We start from the raw sequence: 6,673 nt of genomic DNA, 5'->3' as shown, positions 1-6,673 counted from the left end.
AACTAGGACTATTGATTGCATGCCCCTTGCATATATAGTCCTCCGGTCAGTCATGAATTCAATCGGTACTCCCAAGTAGCTTATTGTAACAGATAGGAAGAAATGTTTAGGTTGAGTTGGCTCTAACGCCATCTCCAGACGTATTTCCGTCATGACGGGTCAGCTTGGTGTGGAAGGAAAGCCGGAGTGCTGCCCCACTCTTGTGAAACCTGAAAGCATGAGTATGGTGCTAGGCAAACCGAGAAACAGGGGACTCGAAACCACGATCACATGTCTGGCTTACCAAGTGAGGCAAAGCGAATTGCAGACAAGACCACCTGTGCCCAAGATGGACTTGTTCTGGTGGGTTTTGGACATTGCTAAAGTTACATCGCTCAGGTTAGGTATGAAGCCTCCGATGGTGCAGGTGGGGGGCGTTTTTCACTTTGGTGGAAACTCTCCACCTGAGATGAACCCAAAGGACTTCAGCGGGACAAGTTCGAACCCATATTACCAACACAAACTATTGTATGGTTGCGAACGGTTTGTCATGACTTGTATGTAGTTTTCGTCGTTATTTTGCTTTTTACATCCAAATGGAATTTGTAGAGTTAAATATTCGAGACTGGTTATTCTCTGGCTATACATTTGAAAACCAGTAGACCGTACTGATACAAATAGCGTCTGCCTAAACCTGGTGGCGGGCAGTCTCCATTTAATTTTCAGACGCCTATGGGAAGACCAAAGCAAGGGTAATCTTTCGTGCTACTTCTGCTTTATATAATTCAGCAGCCAGATTTTTAACATTTCAATTATAAAGGGCATCCATCAGACCTTCCTGCTTGTGTATTGTGTATTTTCTTTCTCGACACGACCCTTAAGTGCAGAGCGCTTTTCTCATCATTCTCTATTTTTAAACTTTTCGCGTTCGTGCTAATTTACACATGACTGTTTAAAAACAAGATATATTATTCTTATATACATTTATATAATCAATTCTTGTCACAGGACATCTTAGAGGCCATAAATGGCTTGCTTTACACTCGTACCCAAACCAAATCAGCGTTATCTGTTTCCTGAATCCTACGACGGAAGTCGCCAGGATGGAAAGGTGGGATGGATGCAGAATCAAAACAACTTCTGGAAGTAACAAACCACAAGTAGCTTCTTTAAATTCATTTATTTGGGGGATCAAACTGGGAAGAGAAACATTCATCGAACTAAATAGTGTAACAGGTTCTGTTGAATACCACGTCTCTAGTGCCTGCTGGACTGTTTGGCACAAGTTTTCGCAAAACGATGACAACTTCAACGCAGGAACTGACCACCTGATACAAGAGTCTCGTATTTCAGTCATCTTCAACTACACGCCATAGCACTGAACCATATACTTGTCCTCCAGGCATTAGAGCATAGTTTCACAGGCACTGTCCACAAGACATTAGATCATAGTACCATGTAGACACTGTCCACCAGAGAGCCGAGTGTTGTACTACAAACACTGCCCACAGAACACCATAGTACAGTACCACAGAGAACAGAGTGTTTTGTGAAACAGACTCTATATTGTACAGTTGTACTTCACTCATATTAGTTTGGGAGTGAGATCTTTTTGCTTATCACTGATGTATGTACAAAACATGTTCAAAATCAAAGCTTTCACTCCAGTATGTACATAGCCATGATGAACAAAATACTTTGTGCAAAATAATCAAGCAGCAAGTTTTCAAAGATTTCTTCACATCCAAAAAATCCAAGGTGCAGTCTCATCCCATAACAATAACACAACATACTGTTGTTAACAGGTGTTTGTCAATGAAGTTCTTCAGTATACATGGAAAAAAACAATATTCCTACAGAAAAACCACCATAGCTAGTAAACTACATTACACTATAACTAAAACAACTGAAAACTATTAGTGTAAATATTACAAAAATATTTGGAAGCTTCAGTGAAAGGTTCCATAGAAGTTCTATAAATGTGTGATATCGACTATCCATGTGTGTCAAGCTTTGATGGTCTTTCTAGTACATGACATTGAACACTTCAGGTTAATCAACAGGCACCTCTGTACATCTGATCCTGATGGGAAGCTGAAGCTCTTACACTATGTGACCATGTGCATCGCTCATCTTGAAGTGCTCATTTTGTTCGACTGAGGTCACTGTAAAGACTATTAGTTTTTATTCTGACAAAGAAGTCTATCTATTTAACAATAGATTTGAGGCTTCATGATGTGAGATGATGCATGTTGTAGCAGGAAAACTTCAAATTCTCCTTCAATACCACTGATTGCAGCTTTGTCAGCCCTGAAAAAAATACCCAAGGAATCAGTATTTACAAGATGTTAACAAAGAGGAACACAAGATGTTGATGAACATAATCACTGATAACAGTTACTGTACTTACTTTCCTTTCTCACAAACATTGATATGTACATTTTTTGCATTCCTAAAAATAATACGTCATTCGCACTGTGATCTGGTTCCATGGAAATTGTCGAGGTGAGGTGAGGTGAAATTGGGTTTTACATCGTACTTGAGAATATTTCGCTCATATGACGAGGAAATTGTCGAGCATTCATTTTGCATGCAATTGTAGACCTTTCAGACAGTCATCTTTTTCGGTCTGAGATCATTCAAATGTTATCACACCAACAGTTTTGGAGATCATTCAAACATTCATCCCAATCTGTCTGAGATCATTCAAATGTTATCAGACAGACATTCACTATATTATTTTGGAGGCCATTCAGACATTCATCACATTCTACTGAAGATAATTCTGTCATCCAGACATTCCACTTCTACTGCAGGTCATATCCCACCCTAACACCAGCAACATGCTACTGGAGTAGCCATGAGTTAGATGGATGTTTCAGTGACGTTTTGTTCACCATTTTGACACAAAGATAATTATTTTTAGAAAGAAGACATTTGTGTTTTGAAATCAGCTCTGACCGTTAGTTCACTGACCTTGACAAGTGATTACACCCAGTTGTTTGCTAAAGAAGACTCCGAAGATGCTGCAGACACTGTGTAGTACAAGTCACACCAGGACAAGCTTGTTCCGAGTCCCAGGAACATAACCCTTTTTCCTTTGAATATGCAACACTGTCAATAATATATGATCTGCCAGTGACATATGATAACTGTTATCACGTCAGCATGAAGATGCACCTCCTGTTGTCTTTAGACAGACTGAAGCTACTGCATCAGCTAGACATACATGTCTGACATTCCGATAGGCCAGTGCCATCATCTATAAAATAGCTATTTATTCCTATTATAACCTGCGTCTGTCGTAAGAGTCTGCCTTCATCATTTCCACGTGACCTTGGTCACACTCTTTCTTTTTCAAACCGTGTTTCCTTCTCCGTAAACAATGCCACATGAATGATGAAAAGGAGAACACGTGGAACCGCTTCCCCTTCCTCCCAGGGGAGAGAACTGAGCTAGGAAACTCATCAGCAGATATAACAAGTGATGCAGAATATATAACAGTACATATAGACATGTAACTTTGTAACTGTCTGTATAGTATAGTAGTATCACTTTGGATTCTTGCAGAGATGTCAAGGACAGTTGTCTCCCTTTAAACACTTTGCTGATTCTTGAAAAGTTAACCTGATGATGTTCCAAAGAAATACAAACCTATTTCCAAGCACTTATTCTAATGAAAATGTCCTTACATACCAATAGAATACTGAAAAAAGGAGTCTTTATTGTCTTTTTTCTATTTCTGCCCCTGTTCTGAATCCGACCTGAAGGTAAGCATTCAGTGTTTACGGACAGTTTACCTGATTTAATTTGTGTGAGTTTAACATCACACTTGAGTATCATGGCTATTGAGCAATTAACATGTGGCAGCGTTGTGTTCAGCTAAAATCATCACACTATGACTACAGGGACTGAAATAATAACATCTCATGCACCCTCTAGCATGCCAGAACAAAAATAATGGTTAGGGCTGTAACGATTCATCAAAAGTATTGATGTAGAAAGATTCTTTATACCATCACAGCAATACTAGCATGTATGCTCCAGTCATATCTGTATATACTGCTCAACATATACAGGCATAGTGAGCTATTTCACACAGTTATGTGAAAAAGAAAGTATCTGCTTTCTGAAATGTATTTAATTGACTTGAAAAGGAAAATGACAACATATTTACAGTCACATTAAGACCCTTCCTAGATGCTCCCTATCTGATGAGAAGTATATATTTATGTCAACATCTAAAACATGAATTATCAACAATTTCTGCATCTCTGGTTGTTCTTGGTGCTGGAATGTGGTTTTCTATGATGTCAAGTATAATATTATATGGTCTCTGATATCATGTATCACTTTCTGATGTCTCTCTTGTAATACTGTGAAACATAAGTCCTTTTGAGCTTCAGAAACAGGTTGGAATACCTGCAGATCATGGTAATTTGAGTGGTGATATTAGACCAAACTCACCAAAGTACCCATAAGGATTCTTCTTGGACAACATTCCTTGACCAAGTGTATCGTTACAGCCCCAATAATCAATATGAATGGTGTTAGTCTCAGCATTCACACAAATAAATACAGCACACATTAACTCAGGTTAACTCAACATGCTTAAGAACAACACAATATGATAACAATAAAAAGAAAAGAAAAAGATATGTTTCTCATTGAACTGCCTGTATTTAAAACCTAGCTAGTTATTTAAAACCTAGCTAGTCATTTTTTTTTCACTGAAATCTGAATTCAACCATTTCCTAACTTATTGCACTATAGATAAGTCTTCAAGATCTTCCTTCACTGTCTCATACGATATGGTACACTATGGAATATTGTCTATACTTGATTGTTTCAAAGTTTAGAGAAGCATATTCAACACTTTCCTTGTTGTAATGAAGTGCTCAGTCTTATTATTGGTTACAGTCTCTCATTTGTTGTTTAAAAACAAAACCAAGTACACAACAATGAGGTTTAAAGAGCCCAAAGCATTATTTCCAAGCCATTTTTAAATTCTGGCACTGATGAGAAACATTTCTTTACCAGTTCTGACAAGACACCTACTGGGAGGAGTCGGAGTGGGACATTATTCCTGAGGAGAGAATGTATTTCACGAAATATGACTTGAAAGTCATCAGTTAAAAGAAAGATGAAGATCATGAAATATTCATCAAGAAGTTCAACCCACATTCAAATACTGCGTATCAGTTATGAGATGTTCTTCAGTTCTCATACTGTTTCTCAAGCAGTATCCGAACAATATAATGGCAGGAGCCCTAGAAACAGGCCTCACACATCATTCAGCATACATGCTGGGTTTGCAAAAGTTTGCAAATGTGTTAAAAAAAAAAATACAAAAATAATTCAAGCTTTATTTTGTAAAGAAAGTTCAAATAAACCCTAAAAGCAATTTCTTAATTATTTTACATTTTGCATCAAAATGTTCCAAATCAAAAGAAATTTAATATGAAAAAAAAAGTGAACATAATATACATCCCAATCATGAAACTATTTCAGAAAAAGAAAAATGCCCACATAGATAATATGAGAAGACACCTCATACTTTCACTTTTCAGTCATACATACATTTCAAGCAGCCTATTCCTAACTATACGTTGTCTGTAATACACTACCTAAACAAGTTTTTAAAAGATTAAATTGTAATCTGAAGCCAAAAAAGAAATAAGGTCATAAAACTTTCATTTATTACCGATTTAGTAAAACTATCAGAACATGCTGGTAACCATGGTAACTACATATGTACAGAGTACTGTGACAAAAATGTACAGCAAGCACACAAGCAGAAGCAGCAGGACTGAGTAGTGTTAACATTAATTTGGACAGTACATCACACTGTGTCTGCTTATGTTAGCAGGGAGCCTGCAGTCACACAAGTTATTGAGGTTATCCTTGTTCTAGTTTCATCAATTAGGATTGTACTGGCTTAACACTGAGTGATTACGTTTTTATGCTGCTTTCAGAAATATACAAGCAATATAATACAAGGGAACACCAGAAATAGACTTCCCTCTGAACCACCATGTGGGGAATCAAATCTGTGTCTTGGGTGAGGTAAAACTCACGACCACTTGGCTCAACGACCCCCTTATTTCAGTGTGTATAATGCTGCAATAACATATTCTAAACTAGGGCTGGCTATTGATATAGATCATTAAGATTAATAATCATTAACTAAATATTGATTGATTACTGATAAATATTGGAGAAATGCCCAAAAGGTCTGAAAGAAATCAACATTTTTCACGTCACTGATGAGTTGTGATGTTTATGCATGGATGACTAACGAAACAGCATCCTGAAAGACCTAACTTTGAAATTCTAATTTTATTTCATCACAAAAGTTTATGTACGATTATATCGATGACACAGTTTTCATATCGATAATCATTAATAATTCTTTCCATCGATCTACTCATGAATTATTGATCTTTGTATAAAGCCCTATTTGAAACACATTGAGACACAGTGTTAAGCTTTTGATCCTATCACTGAGTTTGGCTGCACATTTAACAGAATGGTGTTTACTTGCTACTTAATCTCCTGCACCACACAGCTAACTCAATGTATGTAACAGAACATTATCTGTGAGTTATGACATCTTGTTGCACATGCCCGCAACAGTTCAATAACCTGACACCCAGCCAAGGGGTGGTGACCAGTTATGTAAGACCAATACCTC

The 6,673-nt window shown here is 37.4% G+C and overlaps 1 long non-coding RNA gene across 1 annotated transcript; it reads right to left on the bottom strand.

Moving 5' to 3' along the window:
* Positions 1-1,144: 1,144 nt before the first annotated feature.
* LOC124262356 lies at positions 1,145-6,357 on the bottom strand. The gene is made up of 2 exons (XR_006894564.1): positions 2,956-6,357; positions 1,145-2,289 (listed from the first exon to the last, which is right to left on the bottom strand). It is a non-coding gene; the product is annotated as an uncharacterized LOC124262356 (long non-coding RNA).
* Positions 6,358-6,673: the final 316 nt, after the last annotated feature.

This window comes from Haliotis rubra, unplaced genomic scaffold (assembly GCF_003918875.1).
Source record: "Haliotis rubra isolate DU_JTF1 unplaced genomic scaffold, ASM391887v1 Scf832, whole genome shotgun sequence".
In the NCBI taxonomy this organism is placed as follows: domain Eukaryota; kingdom Metazoa; phylum Mollusca; class Gastropoda; order Lepetellida; family Haliotidae; genus Haliotis; species Haliotis rubra.
The sequence above is the reverse complement of the archived record's forward strand: the minus strand, read 5'-3'. Positions and strand labels throughout refer to the sequence as shown.